Here is a 23,544-nt window from a genome sequence, read left to right on the forward strand (position 1 = left end):
TCACACACAGTGCTTTCTTTCCTAATTATTGCTTCAAAATAAAAACTTGCATTAAAGGCCTTTTACTGAATAACAAATAAGAGAAAAGCATAAACAAGTGATCAGAGAATGGTTTTTAAAGATCCAACCATTTATACAATTCTGGAGAATTAGATATAGCTACTCATGACACACACACACAAAAAAAATGGTGGCTACCTCCTGACCCCCTGAGAGGAAGTTAGTAAGATCCCTTGATGACTAAATATTCAGAGTTAGACCTGAAGAATCTTCAGGAGTAGGAGATGAAATGGGAGAGCAAAGGTTGATGTCATGAAAAAGGACCACTAACTACAGAAATACATCAAAGTAATAATCTATAATGAATCACAGACTAACGCTTTTAAGCTAGTCTGGACTCATGGGCAATACTATGATGCTTCATTCCTGGTGACCACCTTCTGCCCACGCAGCCTCTGTGGCAATAACTCTCCCTGGTGTCCTCTCTCATATTGCCTCCTGCACCCCTCTTCCCACCCCGCACCCCTGCCTCCCACACTAGAATACTCTGTCTGCCCTCCTGTCAGGCAGAGGGGCTGGGTGATCTAGGAAGATACAGCAGCGGCAACAGGAGGCAGATGAAGAACTACAGCAGGAGTAGGTGAAAGTTTGAAAGGTAGTCAACTCTGCAATCAAAATAATGGCTCAGCCAAACATTTCTGAGCCTCTGGTCTCTGGAATGATTAGTAATAAGGCAAGGCAGGCAGAAAAACTCCAGCTCAAAGGACAGTAGGAACTAAGCAAGAACAGAGGATAGGAACAGGAGGACTAGAGAGCAGTTACTTGAAATAGATCTCATAGGTAATAGAGTGATCACAGGGATGGAGATAGGGGTCGAGGTGTCAGATCAAGGACTTGGTGTTGCAGACACTTTTCTGAGATATTAATAAAAGCCTCTCCTAAGCATTCTTCCCGCTGGACTTCTTCATTCCCATTACTCTTCCTGATTTAGCAAGAAGAAAGAATCAGCTTGGTCATGAGTTGCAAAATAGGCTCTTAAAATTCATAGCAGAGATGATCTTATTAAAAGCCAAAATATTTTTATTTGTATGAATTGGGATTTTGAGAGGCAAAAGATTGTTTTGGGTCCAATAGCTTGGCTTTGAATATCAGGATCCAAAGGTCTAAACAAAAAATTTATACTATCACCAAAGTTTGTGCTATAAACGGTGGAGTTGGAAAGATTTCAGAGTGATGAATAAGCCATTTTCCTCCTCCCCCCACAGCCACTGTCCACTCCTGCACCAAAGGAAAATTTCACAGGTTGGAGGAAAGAAGATGATTTGGAAAAGAGAGTAAAACAATGATTAATTCATATGAATTCCTGAGAAAAGAGTCTCATCCCAGGTTCAAATCAATGATGCGAGAGTGAGGACCTCTAAGTCCCAGATGGGATTTTAGGAGAACCTGAGAGCACAGGAAACATCCACCTCTCTTCTCAGGGTGTACCCTAAAGACACAGAAAGCCTCTTGGAGAAGCCCCTATCCAACATGAGGCTGGAGCCAAGACATGGCAAAGGCTGAGAGATGTCCAGGTGGATGGGCGTGAGCACAGCTTCACAGGCGCTCAGCACCTCAGGGTGGTGGACGGAAAGCAGCCAGGCGTTCCCAGGCCACCACCTGAAGGACTTTACCAAGCTAAGAGAGGCCTAGGGCAGGGAAGATGCCTGGAAGGGGCATAAGCAGCTGCCAGTGCATGGTGATAAGGGCCAGACAGACTGAGTCACATCTCACAGATGCCAGGAGAAGACAGGAGAGGAAGGTGGCTATCAATCCCCCCTTTACCAAATGTTGGATAAGAAAGAAGCTGTCATCATCCTCAACCCCCAGAACATAGGGAAAGAGGAATTGAAAACATTTTAGGCATCACCCATGGAAAACAGAGATACCTTGAATTGGTTGAATCGTTATCCCACAGAACAGACACAGGAGCTCAAGGGTTAAATTAGGTTCAGTTCTAGCTAAATAAAGGTATACCTTTTCATACCTGAATTTTGTGACCGTGAAGTTTACACCTGTTAATAGATCTGGATCCAAATTAATACCGATCTCATGCTGGATCTCCTAAACTAGTGGTTTAGGGGACCATAAAGTTTCTCTAATTAAATTGTACAGAATTTAGAAATACACCTAACTATATACAAGAATTTAGCATAAAAGCTACATTTCAGACCACTGAAGAAAAAAAATCATTCAATAAGTGAAACTGGTGTAACTAGGAACCACTTGTGGGGAAAATTAAGACAAATATCCATCTTACTCTTTACACCAAAGTAAATGTCATATAGGCCAAGGATTTAAACTCTAAAAAATAAACTTTAATAACACTTGAAGAAAACTGGGTTCATACATTTATAATCATAGAATGGAGAAGATTTTTCTGAGAATGACACACACTTAGAGGCATAAAGAAGATTGATAAACTGGACTACAAAAAAATTTTAAATTTCTATGCAATAAAAAGTAATAATGAACAAAATCAAAAGCTAACTGATAAACTTGGACTATTATCTACCACCATATTACAGGGCAAAGTTTCTAAATTTACAAGGAACAGGTAATATCAATAAAGAAAAAGATGACCAGCCCAATAAAATATTGACAAGGGACATGAATAGGGAAGGCAGAAAAATAGATACAAAAGTCCAATACACATCTGAAAAAAGCTCAACATCATTAATGATTAAGGAAACGTAAACCAAAATAATATTTTTTAATCTATAAAATGGGCAAAAATCTAAGTTTAATGATACTTACCTTTGCTAAAGGCATGGAAATCAGACATTTCATACACCTTTGCTATAAGGATACCTGGTATATTTTGGCAACATGTATCAAACTTTTCAATTCATGTTTCTTTTTATTCAGCAGTGTTGGTACTAGGAGTGTATACTACAGATATACTTGAAAAAGCTGCCCATGAAATATGTTTGCTTCAATATTATCTTTAGTAATATGGAAATTACCTAATTTAAGTAGAGATCTAGGGATGGATTGCTCAAGGCAGGCCAAACCAGTGCAGGGACCTGGGGGAAGGAGAAGGATCATAGACAGTAAACTTTACACTGAGGTGAAATTCAATTTTATTTCTCAGCTAATAAAATTAGCTAATCCTATTATTTGTACATGAGGTTTCTGTATTTTCTTGGTCACTTAATTCAGCCCTCAAAATATTTATTAGAGCCCTATTATGTTCTAAACCTATTATATCATGTATTTGTATTGGAGCTAGACCTTAAAGGATTGGTGTAAATTGAACAAGCAGGAAAGGAAGGAAGGACATTATAAGAGGACAAACAATATGGGCCCATGGAAGTTCATGGTGTGCTTGATGAGCCAAAAATAGCAAATATGAATTACAGTGCAGGGAGGGGAGTGGTGCAGCCAGAAAGTGAGGCTGCAGCCAGACTATGCTGTAGGAGCCATTGCTTTTTCAGCAAGTGATCAGTATTATATTATTATTATTAGTATTATTAGTATGATTATTACTATTAAATTTGTATTTTAGGAAAACAACTGGCATTTTAGGTATGGTACAGACCGAAATGGCTAGTAAGTGAACGAGATGAAGTCCTTTGACATAGTATTCACAAGACCTAGTTATTGATTGGAGGTGGGAGTTAAAGGAGATGAAAGCATTTCTAGTTTCATAGATTATGAGGAGTGGACTCCGTTGGTTATTATAAGGAGTCCAGGGGGAAGGTATTTTGGTGGAAGGTTGGAAGACATACTAAAGCCGGGAGGCGCTGGGCTTGAGATACCCATGGGGCACTCAGGCATAGATGTCCGATTGGTATTCAGAAACTGTGTTTGGAAGCTCTGGAGTGAAAAAGTCTGCCGCATGGGTTAGGCAAGAAGCAAAGAGGGTGAAGGTAGAAATTTGGAGAATCCCTGCGTTTCAGGGCCAGGTCAAGGAAAGGGGTTGCAGAGGAGCAGAGAGGGTGGAGTAAAAGCAGTGCTCTAGAAGTCACGTGAGGAGCCGGCCCTGGACTGGGGGCTGCGGGGCAAGCCTGCAGAGCCCCCTCGAAGTTTCGAAGTGCAGCTGCCTCGTCAGCCCCGCTCTGATTCTCTCCAGCTGCTCTCTGGAGTTTGAAGTACTGTAGTCCCCCGCTATCAGCAGTTTCGTTTTCCATGATTTTATTGTTATTGCGGTCAACCACGGTCTGGAAGCAGATGACCCTCCTGACGAATTATCAGAAGGTCAATGGTAACCTAACGCTTTTCCTCACCATGGCTACGTCATTCACCTCACTTCACCTCATCACATAGGCATTTTATCATCTCTCATACAAGAAGGCTGCGTATACCACAACAGCGTTTGAGAGAGAGACCAGATTCACATAACTCTTGTTACAGTATATTGTTATAATTGTTCTATTTTATTATCAGTTGTTGTTCACCTCCTACTGTGCCTATTTTACAAATTAAGCGTCATCATAGGTGCACGTACCTATGTAAAGGGAAAAACATAGTGTAACTTGGGTTCAGCATTACCTGCAGTTTCAGGCATCCACTGGGGATCTTGGAAAGTCTCCCCTGTGGGTAAGGGGGGAGGGGACAACTTTTTATATTAAAAACATTTTTATATTTAAAAAGTTTAGCTTTTTAATATTAAAACACTCAGACACTTTTTAAAAGTAAGAGGTATACTCTCATCTATTCCAGGAGTGATGCAATTTCCTTACACCATTTCACAAGTCGAGGGCTGTGGAGCTCAGAGCTCTTCAGGGCTTAGTCCAAGGGCACAAGAGCCAAAACCTTCCAAGAAAATTAATAAATGAAAAAGAACCAAAACAAACCAGAGTTGACAAAAAAAATCATGCAAGTTAAATTACATTTCCTTTTCCGTATGAGGAAATGCTTCTGAAAAAAATACTGAGTGCCTTAAGTTTTATAGCACAGTGTTCCTGTTCTTTTAAATCTCGGAAGAATTTCCCAACGCTCTTCATGTTCCTTAAGCCCTGACAAAGCCAAGGACGTTCCTCAAGGCCAACTTTACTTAGAATACTGAGGGGATGGTTTCTGGACATTTCATTTACTGACTTTTTTAGGAGTTACTAAATGTTCAAGTGTGTAATTAATCCTTCTGATTATTTGTTGGCATGGAAAAAATTCAGATTGCAATGACAGACTCTTAGACAGGCCTTGGAATTTATATAAGCAGCCAATGAGTTATTGTAAGAATAATTCAGATCTGTATGTTGTGACATAAAGCTGTCAAGACAAATAAACTTAACTTGCAAATATGTTTTTAATAAAGAAAGTTTGAAAGCAGCTGCATAAGATGTATCCAAAATAAGAGTATTTTATGAAACAGACTTTTTCTGAGTCAGAATACAAACCAGACAGGGGCTAGAAGTGAGCTCAGCAGGTGAAGGAAATTTTGTTTCCTAACAAAACTACTAAGGACTCAAGAGCATAACTTGGAAGAATTATAAGAGTTTTGTTCTATAGACAATTTTTATGTATAAGTTTAAAGAATAGTCCTCACATTTTCACATACTGTCAGCTTTTTTTACAACTGGAAATGTTAATTCTGAGCTAATGTAAAGTGGCTTTATTTGGTATCAGTGTAATTAAGGGAACTTCAGTAAATTCAAATAAATTCAAATAGATACTTTCACTCAGCTGGTCTTTGCCTTTCTGGTCTGGAAGTAAGCAGTTCCCCTTCACCCTTCCAGAGCTGGCCCTTTAGATCTGAGATTTAAATCCCAGCCTTTCCATCCCCCTCAGAAAATTATCAGCACTACTGGCACCCTCTTTGCGGCACCTTCATTCTCTGACTCTGTCTCCTTTCATTTTGTCTGACAGTGTTCTTTGCTTGAAAATAAGTATCCCTGTTAACTTAGCCCTATCTATTCCTTTCTCTTGTTCCTTTAACTAAACGTTTCTTGATTGGTCAGCTCCACAAAATTCCTCCATGTCAGCTTCTCCCACCCACTCCTTTACCTGCTGCACTGAAGCCCGGGCCCCACCATTCCATGCTCAACAGTTATAGGCTGTTCATCAAATCTAAGGCTTTCTCTCAAATGTCATTCCTCCTGAACCCTACAGCATCTTCCCTGCTGGCCTCCCTCAACAACACACTACCATGCACTGGTTCTTGGAAAACTTAGATCACTTAAGTTTTTGCAATGATTAAAAACTGATTTTGTTGTCAAGCAGTCTGGCACCACCAGTTAGTAGCTATGTGACCTTGGGAGAGAATTCTTAAACTTCTTTCAGTCTCAGTTTGCTCATCTGTTAAATTGGATAACTCTTCCTCCTAGGTGAGGCTGTGATGACTAGAAAAGAAAATACATATAAAATTCTCAATATATAGTAAGTGCTCAATAAAAATTACCTATACTACCTACCCTACATTTCTGATTACTTCCCAAACACCTCTCCTTTCTCCTTTTTCTAAATGTATATTTCTTCCAAAGCCCTGTACAGTCACTACAAGCTTGTCTCTACAAGCTCTCCCTTAGACACCTGTCTACTCATTGCTACTCTATGGACATATCTCCATGAATGAGCTGTCCTCCCTCAAATTCAGCACCAGATAAAAGAATCTCATCATCCTCTCCCTCCTCCAGACTCCCCCAGGGGCATCACAGGCATGGAATGTCAGAGTCATTCTTAAGTCATTCCTCTTCCTCACCTACCCGCCTCACATACCCAATATCCTGTTTTCATTTTCTAATCTCTCTTATTTCTGATTCTCCCTTTTCTTTCCAGTCGCCAGCACTCATCTTCTCATACCTCCATTACTGAAATAGCCTCTCCATTCATCTTCCTTATCCTCCTCCACCATCAGTAGGTTAGTTTTCCTAAAATGACAATACCAGTGCTTCCCTACTCAAAATCCATTGACACTCTACCCCCAACCCCACCACTGTCTACATGGTGAAATAATATTCTTTAGTCTTTTGTTCAAGGTCCTCCACACCATGACAATAACCAAATCCTCCAATTTTACCTTCCAACCAAAGTCCTCCAGGTTAAAAATGGTGTTTAATTCATCTCTGTATCCCCCATGTACATCAGACAGTTCCAGTCAATAAATGCTTGCTGAACTGAGCTAATATAACTGATCTTCTCCCACAGTAGTAGGAGTTTGTTGATTAAATGTCAAATTCATTCTTCATTCAATTCATTTAGCTAACTAGTATTTATTGTTGAAGTGCCTGAAACTGGACAAGCAGTATAATTATACAATATTTACAATGAGTAAGCATATTAATCAAGATACACCAATTTGTACTGTGGAAACAAACAATCCTAAAATCTCAGTGGCTTTACAGTTTATTTGTTGCTCACATGAAGCTGGACAGGTGGCCTTTAATGAAGCTGCTCTTCATATTATGTCTTGGTATTCCTGCATGCTTCAATCACACAGAGGTCCCTATCAAAATATCCTTCTACAATAGCCATGACCAGGAAAGAGAACATGGAAATCATATGCTAACTCATAAACACTTCCATCTGGAAGAACACACAGAATCTTCAGTTAACATTTTATTCATCAAAGCAAATCACATGCCTAATGTCAAGGAAATGGAGAAGAGAGATCCTCCCGTTAATCCCATGAAGGAAGAGAAGGACTGATGCATGGGGAATCAGGTCAATGAACTAGTTTAATACAGTAGCTCTCAAACTTTAGTGTGTGCCTGCATCACACCAGGTTTGTTACGTCAGAGATCACTGGACTGCACTCCAGACTTTCTGATTCAGTAGGTCTGAGTTGGGGCCTTGAATTTTGCATGTCTAACAAGTTTCCAGGAAATGCTGTTGCTGCTTGTCCAGGGACCTCTCTTGAGAGCCACTGGTTCAAAATATTACACCTAAGCAATCTTTTCTTAGTTTAAATGGTCCCTGTTCTCAGAGAGCCCACTATTTAAATTGGGTTAGAGTTAGAATAAAATGTTTCTAGTGAATTATTATAAACATTAGCTTGAAATGATCAGGATTGGCTTAGACCAGCAAAAACAAAAGCTAGAGCTGTTGCAGCCAGTCTCTTCTCCACTTGTTGTCCCTCCCCCCTATATTTTTTTGCCTCTTCCTCCACTTCTCTCTTCCTCTCTCTCCCTTCTCCCCTTTTGACAGTTGATTCCCCTTACTTTCTCCCCCGCCCTTATTGTTCCACTGTCTCATGCATCCATCTCTAGAATCCTTTTTCATCCCAAATGGTCCTCTTTTCCTCTCAATCACCCTGTGCCCATAATTTTGACATTTACTCCCACCATTGACCACATACTTAACCACTTATCTGGGTGCAAATGCCCAGGCTCCCATGTGACTGAAAGCAGATTACATGGAAAGGAAGTTGGCAGAATCACATGAAGGAAAGCAGCAGTAGTTAAGAGATGCATGGGGAGAATAATGTACATATCAGCATCTCAGAAGGGAACTGTCTTGAGAGAATCAGTGCCTTGCCTAGACGCAAACAAACAGCAAATGCTGTTACCATTGATAACGTGCAAGAGGACATCAGCCACTCTGACGAGTAGGACAACTGATCCCCAGTCACCCTAAGGCCCAGTGCTTTTGCATTTGAGTTCCCATTAACTCACTTTTTTCCAAAATATTTTCCCTTTTAACCAGTGTGGCTGTCTCTTTGGGAAAATTGGATACAAGATGGAGTAAATATGAAAGAGTACAAGGCTCGAGACCAGGTGGCAGGGCAGACTGAAAACAACTCAAGTGAACAGCCATCACTACTGCTCACGTGTCACCATCACTGATCACATGGACCAGATCTCTATGGTCTTGCTGAAGACTGTCCAGTCCCCTGACAGGCATGACTATCCAGTATCAGCCCAGGCTGTCCAGCTCTCTGGTCATTTCTGCATGTATCAGGACAGACAGAGCCCAGGCAAGAAGGCACACTTCCCCCACACCACCCTTGAGGCACAATCCATATGCCTCATCTCTGACCTAGAAACACTATCTCTGGCATTGACCAAGCTGCATCAAATGGAAATGCAAAAAAATAGCCAAGATATGGAAGCAACCAAGGTGACCATCAGTAGATGAAAGGATAAAGAAGATGTGGTACATGTGCACAATGGAATATTATTCATCCATAAAAAGAAAAGAAATCCTCCCATTTGCAACAACATGGATGGATCTAGAGGGTATTATGCTCAGTGAAATAAGCCAGGTAGGGAAAGACAAATACTGTATGACTTCACTTATTTGTGGAGTATTAAAACAAAGCAAAACAGAAGGAACAAATAACAGTATAATAATAGACACCAAAAAGAGACAAGTGGTAACCAATGGAGAGGGGTCGGCACAGGGGGAAGGTGAAGCACAATAAATATAATGAAACTCAAATAATTCACAGTCACAATATAAGTTGGTCACAGGGATGGTAGTACAGCATGGAGAATATAGTTAATGATTTTGTAACATTTTATTACATTGACAGATAGTAACCACACAAGAGGGGCTGAGGATTTAATTAAAAAATGGAAATACAAAAATTTTGTTTCCCTATGTATGTGACTATACCAAATTCAGTGGCACCTAATTAAACTCTCCAGGGCTGAACAGGTATTGAGCCTAATTGGGTATTTCTGCATTAGAGTTCCAAGGAACTCAATTTTTCTAGGGTATATAGTTGACCGTCTAATGAGAAGTCAATTCATCACAATTCTATGAGCTCTATCAAATATCTGAGGTACAGTTTCAAATTAAATCTGCTGCCAACATTAACCTGGCCCAAAACCCCTTCTGCTGCTCACCACTTATAATCCATCTGTGGAATTTCTGAAAAAGTTTTTAGGAGTTTGTAAATTTTCAGTTTCAACATTGTTTATTATCAACTTATGATTTTTTTATTAAGGTATTACAATAGCTTTCTATGTTCAGCTGTTAACACTTGGTTCCCTACTTAGTTGTATAAGATTTCTGTTATTTTGGTCCTTGCTCATGACTGTATTTTTTTCTGTCATGAAAAGGTAATAAGGAACTATTAATATATTTCACTTTGGTTCTGTACTGTCAAGAATTTTTCAAAAAAGAAGTGAAAAATGGGCTGGAGAAGAAATTGAGGGGAAAGTATACATAAATCAACTTTTATCTGACCTTAAAAAACAAAATGTATTCTCCAAGGCAATAGGTAAAGTCATACAGTTGTATTTTCAAAATGGTAATAAAGGATAAAATCTACTCTCCCAGTCCCCTATGGTAGGAGGATGACTTTTTTCTAATTTGCCCAAAAATTTCACATAGACTTCCACAGATCCAGGTTACACACACATGTACAAAGCAGGGAATCAAATGTTATCATTCACTCCCCAGGAAGTGACCCCAGTCAATACTGTGATGCATAGGCTCCAGACCTTTCTTTTTACTGCTCATTTATTATATCTGGAGAGGTAAATTTAAAAAAAAAACAATGATGCCATAATATTCTTCAACTTACTTAAAAAAAAATGCATCAGAAACATATTTCCTAGAAACATGTTTACCTGAAACTTTGAACCAGTCTAGTGGTGAGGACACAAAAGTGCAAGTAAAAAAGGAAAGCCCTTAGAAAGCATGCTCTTTAGAGGAAGGGAGTGGGGACAGAAAATGAAAAGCAAAAAAGAAAAAATAAGTAATAAATTTCAGCTAATAGTATGTACTATGAAAAAATAGTTTGGGGATAAAAAGTGGGGAGCAATGGTATTTTAGATAGAGAGATACCTCCCTGAAGGAAAAGAACCCCCCCCCTCAGGTGACTCAAAGAAAGAGACTGTGATTAAGGCATTGTTTACAGTCACAAAGGGAGAGCAAGGCCAGAGAGGAACGGTAATATATTTCTAACCAAGAAAGAGCATGGGCACAGGAGAGCCCAGTGCCCACTGGGGTCATGGAGGAGGGGCCCCCAGAGTCATGGAGACACAGCTCCTGGTACAGATACAGTCCTGAAGCAAAGAGAGAGGTGGGAAGAAATACACTGGCCTTTCTCTGTCCCCAGTCACTGCCGATCCTGAGGTGCATCCCATTAGCAGAACCCAAAAGGAACCCAGAAGCACGAGAGGTGGTGAGAAGTAATCAGATGTCAAATAATTTGAAGGAAAAGTCAATAGGTTTTGCTGATCGGATAAGGAGAATAAAAGAAAGTAAGTGCCAGAGATGACACCCAAGTTTTTGGCTTGGGTCACTGATTAAATAGAGTTACTATTACTGAGATTCGGAGCCTGGGAAAGAATTAGGTTATTGAAGTTAAGAACTTGGTTTTGGACTTGTCTGGTTTGAGATGCCTTTTAGACATACAAGTAGAGATGGCTAGAGGGCAAATAGGTGTATAAATTTGGAGCTTAGAGGAGTTATAAATCAGGGATTAATCTGCAACTAGATGACTGTGGGTCTGGTTAAGATTGCCTAGAAAAGGTATGACAGATAAGCAAAGGGAACCAAGGATGCTATCCCTAGGGTCCTCCAACAGTTAGAGGTCCAGGAAATCAGGTGAAGCCAGCAGAGGAGATGGGAAGTGTCCAGTAAAGTAGGGAGAAATGGGAGAGATCTAGAACCCAAGCGAGGACAGCATTTCAAAGAAAAAGGAGGAATCAGCAGCATTACCTGTTACTGACCAATGGACTTGGCAGCATACAAGTCCCCACTGACCCTAATGAAAATAGTTTCACTGAAACAGTAGGGATAAAAGCCTGATTGGAGTGAGTTAGAGAAAAGATGGGACATGAGGAAGGGAAGACAGCAAATACAGACAACTGTTTTAAAGATTTGCAATGAAGAACATCTATACTGGAGAAGAACTTGGACAAGGAGAATTTTTTTTAGTATCAGAGACATCACACATTTGTATGCTGATGGAGACGATCTCTTAAGGAGGTGAAAATTGATGGTGCAGAAAGGAGAGGGCATGATTGCAGAGGCATAGCTCCCAAGGAGACAGGATAGGGGCCTTCAGTGATTCTGTGTGCACTGGAGAAGTTGTTCCACACAGGCGCAGACTGTTGGGATGATATAAGAAGAGGGAAGACGGTGGAGACACAGAGGTAGGCAGAGCTGGAGGTAGGAAGACAAGGCAGATCTCTCCTGATTGCCTCTACCTGCTTAGTTAACTAAGAAGCAGTTATCAGCCGAAGGTGGGGCTAGGAGAGAAGGTGGTAGAGGTGAGGGGTAAAGGGAATATGTAAAATGATCCCCCTTGGAGAGATAAAAAGTTAACTTACTATTGAAGTGTGGTATGATTGACTGCAGTAACAAACTTAAGTGAGACCAGACCATCCAGTCTGCTGGTTGGTCTTATTTCTCCACCTGCTCCTTCTCTCCACATTCAGCTGCTCAGGTGCAGGTGTGGAGAAGGTAGAAAATAGGGTTGTCCCCAGGTTTAGGGTTTCCCTTCATAATAGCTGCATGACAGTCTACTTTTGGTGTGTAAAATGTCCAAATTTTGAATCTGGGAGTCCAATTATGGTCTACTTACCCATCATAGTAAGAAAGTGAGTTGAAGTGTTTAAGCAACATTAGGCATAAATTAATCTAAGATTCAATTATATTTGTATATTTGGAGATTTTTTGAGAATACTTATTTTCAAGGAACATTAAAAATATGTAAGGATCATGATGCCATTTATAATGTTATTTGATTCTTAGGATTTATACTAATAAGTCAATTTTGAAGGCAAGCTTGTGGTGTGTTTTATTAGTCAGTAGCTTTGCCAACAAATCTTTATATATCCCTACCTAGGTCTGCAGGTTAGCTGGACTAGGTGGGGTACAGGTGGAACCTGAGTCTTTCAGGTCTGCTCCTCAGGTTTTCTTTGTAGGGCCCAGGCTGAAGTGGCTGCTGCTACCTATGGCATGTTTTTCTCATAGCAATGAGAGAGCACAAGAGGTGGGTGCAGAAGAATGCAATACCTCTTGCCTTAACTCAGAACTGGTACAGTGTTACCTCTTCCCACATTCTACTGGCCAAAGAAAGTAATGTGGCCAAGCCCAATATCAATAGTGTGTGAAAATATAATACACAGGAAACTTAAAAATTTCATGGCAAAGAATGGGATGCATCATTTTATTTTAGGAGAGAGAAAAGAATTGGGATCAATAATCCTGATTACTGCTGGTAAAATAGGCTTCTTAACATCACTGAGAACCACAGACTTCACAGACAGATGACTTGGATTTCATATGTATGAGAGTTTGATATTACACATGATAACATCTATCTGAAACCTCAGAAACAGTCGGGACTTCTGGTTGAGAACAATTAGCAATGGTCTGAACCCCAATCCTTCCCTCGCCTAATCTCCTAAACTGGTGTTGAATTGTTGTTAAATGGCCCCCAATGGCTTTATATTTGTACTTGGTAATGAAACGAGAGGTTTTTGGGGGAGCTTATCCCAAGTAAATTGAGTGCTTTTGCAGAATATTGTACAGGCTGCTAGATGGTATCATGTGTACAACATTTGACCTGAACACAAGCTAGCCCTCAGAAAGGCAACTCTTCCTTCCCTCCTAATCTGGTTTTGCACTTGGAAAATTTCCCTGTTTGAAATCCTTGAGCTCTATAAATTTATAAGGACTTGGTTTCCTTAGGCATTTTTTAATTCAAATAGAGTTTCAGAATGGGGTGCATGTGAAAATGGCCCAGGAGGGTATTGGGGGAAGAGGGGACAGGGACTTATAAGGAATATTTTAGACAACTGGCTTAAAATACAAGGTATGAGGCAGGAGTTCCCAAAGTCTACTAAGCCATGTTGCTGAGTTCTTAAAGATTTAAACAAAAAATGAAAAAGGGAGACAAAAAAGTTTTCTTCCAACGTCTCAGAGTTGCTTGCTTCTGCAAGCAAAAGTGTTGTTCTTGCCCCTTAGCACAGTACTCTTCCCACTGATTCATTCCTTTATTGCTCTTCTGTCTTCCCAGAATTTGGGGGGTTCTCATTCAGTGCTCAGTAATCTTTTTTCTTGACTCTTTCCAGAGACCTCAGTCTTTTCAGCCTTGCTCACAGTTTCCTTCATTTTGTTTGATTCTATTATCCAATGCTCTTCAAGGATTCTTGAATTCTTGAAACTATATTCAGACTCTGTTTAATGTTTTTAAAAACGCACACACGTTCATTTAAAGAAAAGTGAAATGCATTTTGAAGGTCACAATGAATCACCAAACACATTATTGGGTATTTTTGTTATTTTTCCTTTTCCATGAGAAATTTTAGCTTCCTGATTCTGTATATTCTGCAAAAGCACTCAACTTACTTGTGATAAGCCTCTCAAAAAACTCTTGTTGCATTACCAAGTACAAAACATCTCCCTTCCTTTCTGGTCTGTGCATTTATGAGACAATTCCAGAACCATGGCTTACATTAAGGCCATATAGTTCTTCCACATTGTGGTTAGTAAGAATCCTGAGCCAGAATCATGGAACAATGCAAAGTTAAGCCCATGAGAGATAGAAAAACTGTATTAAGAAAACTGCTTGACTTCCTGAGTTTTAAAAGAAAAAGAAAGGGGTGAGTTTGTGCCCATTTTTAAGCCTTTTGACTTTGGGATATTTGCCTTAATTTAACCTGACCTTATTACTACTGTTTACATAAGAAAATAAATAACAGACTATATTGACACATTTTTTTAAAATCCAGCTTATCAGCTAGATATTAAAATTCTCAGAAAAATTCCTGGATTTTCTGGTTTTGTTGATTAACTTGAGATATTTGCCATATTAGGAATCTACATAAATAAGATTGGCATTTAATTCTCCTAAGCCACCCCAGCTCCCAAATATTAAGAAAACATTTCATTTAATGAGCATCTATTATCTTTTTACCTAAATGGAAAGAATTGTTCCTCCTCTACTATCTCCCTCCAGATATAATTTCTTGAAGGTAGCTAATGTCCAATTAATATACAGTATAATATCTTAGGAGTTTTATTAACTCAGTGGTTTATTCAATTAATAATACTTGAATGCATTTTATCAGACTCAATCACTGATCACTTGTTAGTAATTACCTCACTAGGACAGCAAAATGGATTCAGAAATAACTGACTTCAGCTGGTTTAAATTAATAGAGGTTACAGCTCATTTCAAAAGATAAAGAAAAGGATAAATGCCTTTGGGGCATGAAGTGATTAAAGGGAGCAATGCTGACCCTTATTTTAAACCCTAAAAGCTTACAATCTAGTCTCTTCACCAATAATTGTTAATTCCCAATACTTTCCAATCCTTCTGGGCACATTAAAAAAGGAAAGATTGTATATTAAAAAAGACTCCCTTTTTGGCCCCAAATAAGAATATAAATGAGGAACCTAAGTGTAATTATTCAGCATTACATTAGTCCCCAGAATAAAATAAATGTACAGTTTAAAGCCACGTTCAATCTTTTAGACTTTTGAGAGAACCTAGAGAAACCTTCACCTGCTGTTTGTAGGGACAACAAATGTATAGTGTACATGGCTTTACTTATTTCAAACTTTAGAATTTAAAATAGACATCACTCTTCTTTTCCTCTTACCCCTCCCCCTTTTTCCTTGCCTTCCTGGCCCAACAACACAGTCCTGAAGCCACAAAGTGGGCAGAGTAAGGTAAGCACCTGTCCCTGAAGGAGAGAGCCACACTGGCCCAGCTCAGGGTGTCAGAGCTCAAATCAAGCAAGGGAGTGACCACCCAGGATGGCTGTCCCACGTGTCCACAACAAACAGGGTGGGGGAGGCACCCAGTCATAGGGGGCCACCAGCATAGAGTGCTGAAGCCCAAGGAAGCTGAACAGGTGCCCATGCGGTGGGCATAACCCAGCCCAGGGTAACTCGGCTGGAGTGAGGTGAGTGTTCATGTGGGCAGAGAGGGTGGAAGCAGAAATGGGTTCCATATAAGGGAACTGATGCAATAAGTAAATAAATTAAGGATATTAAGAATTAGGTTCCTCTTGTCAGAGAAAGAAGCAAACTTCCTACAATGAGCCCCATGGTGTTGGATTGGAATTGGAGGTATCAGTGAAACCCATGATTTACAATAAATGTGCATATGGAGATCCAGAATAGCATCTGGATGCAAAAGTGTCTTTATACACATGCATAAATAAAGCCATACGTGTACAAAGACACATTTACATCTATATGTTTTATATATATGTGCATTATTCTTTAGCTCTGTTTACTGAGAGGGCCTGGGGACAGGTACACTGTAATAGCAAAGAATACACTTAGCACCCAGATCTTGGGATATAAATATGATTGTCCACTAACAGCAGCCTAGATTTTGTGGAGAAATAGATGATTCGAGAGCTGGGGCAGGGAGAAATACTATGAGCCTGTATCATCTTATTATATCATAAAGCAAGGAAGTGCTCAAAGAATGATGGGGAAAGCTCAAAAGGACATAGAAGCCAGCCCGCAGGGGCTGCCAGTGGCCAAATCAGGGTTAATTTGAGCATCAGAATAAAAATAATGATTAAGTAATGACTAAAAATAGGAAATCATGAGTCCAAGATACAAATAATGAATGAATTGAAAGTTTGATGAGAAACATGGTTTCAAAGTACCAAAGGGAATAAGAGTAACTTCTGATGGAAAAGTGTGGCAGATGCCCCCTTAATCAGATGGTCAGAGTGAACCTCATTAGTAATGGAACAAATTAAATTGTACATCACCTGATAGGATGCAATGAGAACACTGTAATATTCCTACCAACAACATATAGCCTGGATGTAATCATGAAGAAACATCAGACAACTCCAAATTAAGTGCATTTCACAAAATAATTGGTATGTGGTCCTTAAAAGTGTCATAGTTGTGGAAGTTAAAGAAATACTAGGGACTTCCTCAAGTCTGAAGGAAGTTAACATGACAACTAAATCCAGCATGGGACTCCAAACTGCATCCTTTTGCCATTCAGTACACAATTAAAACAATTGGTAAAACTTAAATGCAGCCTGAGGATTAGAAGTTAGCAATGATGTATTGTTAATTTCCTGGTCTTGATGGTCACTTGGTGGTTATATAGGAAAATGTGCTTGTAAGGAACTTCACACTAAAGTACTTAGGGATGATGAAATATCAGGTCAGCAACTTACTTTCAAATTGTTCAGAAAAACACAAAGTTTTCTGTTCTGTACTATACTTGCAACTTTTCTGAAAGTTAATTGCTGTTTCAAATTTTAAAAGATTACAGTTATAAAATACATATTTTAAAAACAAACTAAATCTCTTTATTCAACTCAGGTTGTTCCCATTTGTTTTGAACCCTCAGTATTCTCAAAGAGCAAATACTGGAGCTCTGGAGCTCCTCCACCATGAAGACTGCATCTCAAACATCTCTTCACCCCAGAGTGCCTGGAACACCGTAGGTGCTCGAGAGTGTTGCCTGGGCTGAGAAAGAATGTCTCACTCTCAGCCTCCTTATTTATATTTCTTGTTGTGGTTACTTTTTATTATTATTATTAAGGTATCCTTGATATACACTCTTATGAAGGTTTCACATGAAAAAACATTGTGGTTACTACATTCATCCATATTACCAAGTCCCCCCCACACCCCACTGAAGTCACTGTTATCATGTTGTGGTTAGTTTTTACTGTCAACTTTAATGATGCTTCAGCAAAAATACATTAAATTGGTAAAGCCTCAAGAAATATTTCTCACTTTTCTCTCATTCCTTCAACACACATCTCATCCCCCAAATAAAATTAAGTCTTTATTAAGCTTACAACTTAGTCATTTTATCATTGTTCTCATCTTACCTTTAGGCTATTTTTTTTCTACCATATCCATCTTCTTATACATATGGTCCTCTGTTTTCCAAGATCCAAAATCCATGTAACCCACATTTATTTTACATACATTATACCTTCAGTTTTACTGTTTTATTTTATTTTTCCATTCATATTTTATGGAAAATAATGGGAAAATGGTGAAATGGAATGGTTGATATTAGTGAAAAATATGCTTCATAAAAGTATACTGCTGAGACAAAGAAAGAAATGCCAAAGCTGTAGATTACAACCTTATTCAGTTGTTCATTGGACTTAACCCAAGTGACAGTGTGTTCTATAATACAGGAGGGAAGGAGCACATATTTGAGCACAAAATTTGAGCACATATATGATATGTTAAAATACATCTTTGAAGATTGTGTTCAAGTTGGTATAATTAGACTTACTTATACTACTCGTTTGATATTCAGTTTTCTTTCCTGCTTCCAGAAAAGCGTTATGTATGAGGATAGCAGACTACCTATAGGGTCCAGGAGAGAAAAAGTCCACTCCTTTCCTAAAAGTCAGACAACTTTTCCAGGGTTATGGTTTTCAGCACCTCTGGCCTGGGGATGGAGGCACAGTTGGGAGCAATCCTATAGGTGGCTAAGGCCTTCAGCAGTGACACTGGAATTGTATAGATTGCCCCCCACACACACATACACACACCCATAAATCTCATATATGCATGTCAAGGAGAAAGGACTGATCATCTTTTTTTTAGCTGTGGCCCTAGTTAAAGCCAAAATTGTCATAGATTTATGTATGTTTTTCACTGGGATTCAAAATTCAAACTCAATATTCTAAGGGCTGTGTCCTTCCTTTTTTTTCCTATTTGAACAGAAAATATCTAGAATGCAGGTCAACTAAAGATAGAAGAGAAGATAGAGGAGTAGGAATAGAAGGAGAAAAAAGAAGAGGAGAAGAAAAACAAGGGGGGAGATGAGGAAGACAAAGAAAAAAAGAAAGAAAGAGAAAAGTGGGAACAGAGTTGAAGAAAGAAGAGGGAAAGGATAGCAAAGAAAAGACTTGTGTGGAGGACACAGCTTTGACTTTTGGTCGCCAATTTGGGGTGTTTCTTCCAGTTTCTGCTTTTTTTCTTGCTCTTTTCCCTCAATATTAAAGGGTCAGGAGTATGTTGTCCAGACCCTGGTCATTGGGTTCTTGTCCAGCTTCCAGGCCACCATACCAGTGAACAAGAACAATAACATTTGCACATGTACAGTTCATCCCACTTTCTGAGGCACCATCACCTTGGTAATGTTTTACCTTTGTAGAAACTGAGACCTAATGGATTTAATTTTTAAAAAATTGGAATTGGGGGCTGAGTTAGAGAACATCAGACTTTATCTCAAAGCTCTGGCTTTATATTCAATGCTTTATTTTGTGTTTTTCTTCCCATTCCACAGTATCTTAGGATAGTTCTGTCTGTGCATTCCAAGTAAATAGAAATTCAGTAGTTTTACTTCCTCCTCAGTAGAGAGACAATAGTGCTAGTTTCTATCGCTGTGATTAGGTGAACCAATACATACACCACATACATACAGACATGTACTGTATAACACATCAGTTATTTCTAGATGGTGAGCTTTTAGGCCATTGCTTAATCTTCTGCAATGAACATGTCTCACTTGTACAGATTTTTTTTAAGCATCTAAAGCAAACATAGGAAACATGTAAGAACTTTTTGAAAACCTCTTAACCTCTGCCCTCTCTCCTTCATGCACATACTACAAGGTATAGGAGGAATATTCAAATAAAACATCAACTGACAGTAAGAAAAATAAAATAACTATTCAGTGAAATTAAAAAGAAGTAAGTTTACTTTTGGGATCAAAAATACACATGCAGATCTTCTGATTATACATTGGCTATACATGGGCTATCAAAATACTGTTGCCTATTTTAGTCTAGAAAAACAATAGTATTTTGCCAACTTCCCTCCCGTATGATTCCCAAGCCATGGTAAACTACAAGCAGCTCCATGGATGGAAAACTCTATCTAGAAGCCTGAGCATCAGCCAGACTCAGGAGGCACATGATCGTGGAGCAGCTGAATGACACTCATCGCTACACTTGCTCATGGGATATTGCTGAGGACTTCATCTATTATTTTTCAACATCCTCTTTATGAAAAATTTCTCACTGTTCTTCTTAGTATCAGGAGTAGTTTTGTTTCTGCTAAATCAGGTTTGGGCCTATGTCTCTATATTGGCTGTTGAAAAGTTTAGAGAAGACTTAGTAGCCTAACATGAGCAAAAAGACCCATCCTTACAGCACACAATGCATATACTAAGACCACCCCAAGATGCGCTCCATCTGCATCTTTCCTGCCCTCTGTTAGGGCCTGGCGCCCTCATCCACTTGCTTTCTGTTTTATCTTTTGTATCACGTACATTTTGATAAATAATCTTAAATCCTCTCTGGGATAAAAAAGACCACAAATAAATAAATATATGAACATATGTATTATATATATGAATACATACATATTCTAATTGTGAATATGTGAAGCATTGATCTTTGGTTGAATCAGTTGTTTTTCACACCATATCTGTCTAATACAGGTAACACTCAATGAGTACTTTAAATCTACTAACATAAATTCTTATTATTTATAATGTTTGTAGCCCATAGCCCTTAATATATCATAAACAATTAGTGGCAAAGTCATTTATATCCAGGGTAACTGCTTCAGGATCTGAATTCAACAGTATACCCTTGGCCTTACTGTAATGATTCACACCTCTTAGTGTGTTAGCAGAATTTGCTAGATTGCCCTCAAGAGGAAACAGAACTATTTCCTCCCACAAGGTACTCTCTGACTATAAAAACATCAATGATGTGTTTCCAGTGTTGAAGGTGGGGGAAGAAAGGGGGCAGGAGTATGAGGGAAAAAGGGAGAGAGAATAATTTTGACATAATTCTGACTATGATCATAGAAATTCAAGTGTAGCCATTTCCAGTTTTTGAAAAAGAAAATCAGATGCAAGTTAGGTAATGGTAAAAGTTGTGTGTTTACCACATTAGTGAGTCAATAAATGTTGACATGGGAATGATACTGGGGAGACCATATTTTTTCAAAATATTCCAAACAACCAACCAACCAAAAAAACATGTCTGTGTTAGTGTCTCTACACCCCCACATGCACGCACACGCACGCACACACACACACACACACACACACACACACACTCACAATAAGACAGGGCTTGTCACAGGAAACAAGAACCACAAGACAGTCAAAACTTGCTACAATGAAAAGCGCTCTTTCTTATTAGAAACAAAAAAAGGAAGAGCCTCAGTTTCATATCCATGAAGAAAATGTTTTCTAAGAAAAAATATGGCTTTGATATTTTAAGCTCTGATGATTACTCCTACATGGAGCTCACACTCGGTAGATTTATTTCTAACCAGTCATCACTTGCAATGAGTATGTTTTCAAAATTATTCAGCTCATAGGGAATATAAAATTGTGACCCCCAAACCCCCCTCCTGAGATGTGACTTGGGAAAGATTCCAAGAGAAACTGCTGATATGCAAGTAGTGGCATTTGCTTCTACTTCCAAAGCCTCGAAAGCTGTCGTGTTTATTTGTTTGCTTGGTTTTAGTGGAGTCCGTCCCTGTATTCAGGGCTCTAGGACAGACAGTGCAGGCTGAAACCTAAAAGCATGGCACAAAAGTTCCCAAACTTCCACAAACCTTGAGGAGGCCCAACTACACCGTATTTCTTAGAATCGTAAACAAAAGCGTACAGAAGGAAACTGGAATCCTAGAATTCCCTTCAGATGAAGTTGTTAAATTATTCTAGGAAAATCTCTAAAGATATTTATACAAAAATTTCACAAGATGTTCCACTAAGCACAGGTTGAAATAAGCTTAAAATTCCTCTAGGAATTAGAGGCCAGTGGCTATGTACATAAAAAAGGTGATAGGATGATTAAGCACAGCATCACCAGGCCCAGGCACACAGTCCTAGGGTTCTCCCCTCTCTCTGTGGAGAGGGTCTCCAACATTTGCTACACTGTTATTGTGTGTCTGCACAGTCTAATATAGACTCTGTGTCCTGGGGATAGACACACCCTGACCTGGGAAGCAAATGGCAGGAGGATTAGAGGTTTTAAAGGTATGAAATTATTAGAAAGGGTGGTACAGTCAGAGTTGGTATTAGAGGGTAAGCTAACTGGAGTATTAGTGGCTATGGAGGCAGGACCCCCAGGCAAATGCCATTCCAGGCCACACCAGGAAGAAACGCCATAGCAGGCATCCTACAAAAAGCTCAGGAACTGCTATGAGAAATGGACAAAGGAGCCTACTAGAGATAACTAAAGGTGACCCCAAAATCCATACAGATAAACAAATACTCTGCTCTGTGGCTCTTAATATGGAAAATCCAGCTAAGATCAGAAAGCAAAAATACACCAGTTGTGACTGAGCAATTTCACTTCAGAACTGACTGACCCTAAGGTGTGACTTCACAAAGTAGTGTTTTCAGATGGTTTCTAAGTGGTCTTTGTACAGGAACACCCAGAAATGTGATTTTATCAATACTCTGAATATGAAGCAACCTCTCTGACTTTGACTTGCATTAACCAAACTCAGAAATATACAAAGAGTAATGCTAATTCATCAGCTTACAATGAGAGAACTTTTATCTAACTGAAATACTAAATAATTACTGAGAAAACTTTTCACCCAGCATATAGCTAAATACTTTATAAATGTTATTGTATTTAATTCTCAGAACAATCTTACAAGGTAGATGTCAACGAGTGATCACCAATACCTGTGCCCCACTACGTTTTCCAGCCCCCTTACAGCTCTACGAGACGAGAATGTGAGCAGAAGGGCTGTGGGTCACTTCTGAACCAAGGTGGTTGAGTAGCAGGTGCCTTCCCCAGGCTCTCCATTCCACATGTGCGACTGAAAGCAAAGGAAATGGGTGGGTGGCCAAGAGACTAGAAGGAGGTGAAGAGGGAAGGAACATCACAATGAAATACACATTCTTTCTACACAATGAATTACACATACCTTTCTAAATACACATTCTAAACACACATTTGAGGACGAAGTCTGGCCCAGGTTGGGTTCTAGGCCCCAAGTTAGGGGAGAGAGAGTCTGCAGCAGACCTGCTATAGGCTACGTGGCCGAGTGCCGGGGAGGGATGGAAAGAATAACCATTTCAGAGGGGTTGAGAAATGGGAAAGGTTGAAGGAGAAAAGGTTGTAACCAAAGGAAAAAGTAAATTCTGAGGTGAAGTATTACCATGTGCTGACAGGGTCTAGGGTATGAACATGCCAAAGGTGGGCAGAAGTGGAGAAGTGAAGGCTTTGGAATAGTCAAGGAATGATGAGAGGGTCTGCACGGGTCATTAAAGTATCAAAATCTTAAAACCAAGTCAAAGCCTTAGATTTATGAAGTAACAAATCCATTTTTTAATATAGAACATACACAAATATGGACATCTGATACACTTGGAATCCTGCCTTATTTTCATTAGTGGTTTTCTGCATCATACCCATGTGTCATCCAGACTGGTTTATTTTAAATCCCATAGTTTTGATACAAAATTTTAATTTAATGTATTCGCCCTTATTAACAAGAATAAATCATATGGAATCCGACAAATGCTTGGAAGAAACTTAATGAATTTATATTTTATTTTGAGATATGTGATCACAAAAACATGAATTCCAATACTGTCTTCAACCAAGTATTTCCTTTTGTATTTTACCAAAAAAAATATGGGTGATGTTTTACAGATATATTAGAGTTATTTCTTTGAAACAGTGTTCTTAAATAATCAAAATGTTTAGC

General features: G+C 39.1%; 1 long non-coding RNA gene across 1 annotated transcript in view; it reads right to left on the reverse strand.

Annotated features, from left to right (window-relative positions):
• Positions 1-23,544, reverse strand: part of LOC108409958 (uncharacterized) — a 59,607-nt gene that overhangs the window by 7,247 nt on the left and 28,816 nt on the right. The window lies entirely within an intron of this gene.

This window comes from Manis javanica, chromosome 3 (assembly GCF_040802235.1).
Source record: "Manis javanica isolate MJ-LG chromosome 3, MJ_LKY, whole genome shotgun sequence".
In the NCBI taxonomy this organism is placed as follows: domain Eukaryota; kingdom Metazoa; phylum Chordata; class Mammalia; order Pholidota; family Manidae; genus Manis; species Manis javanica.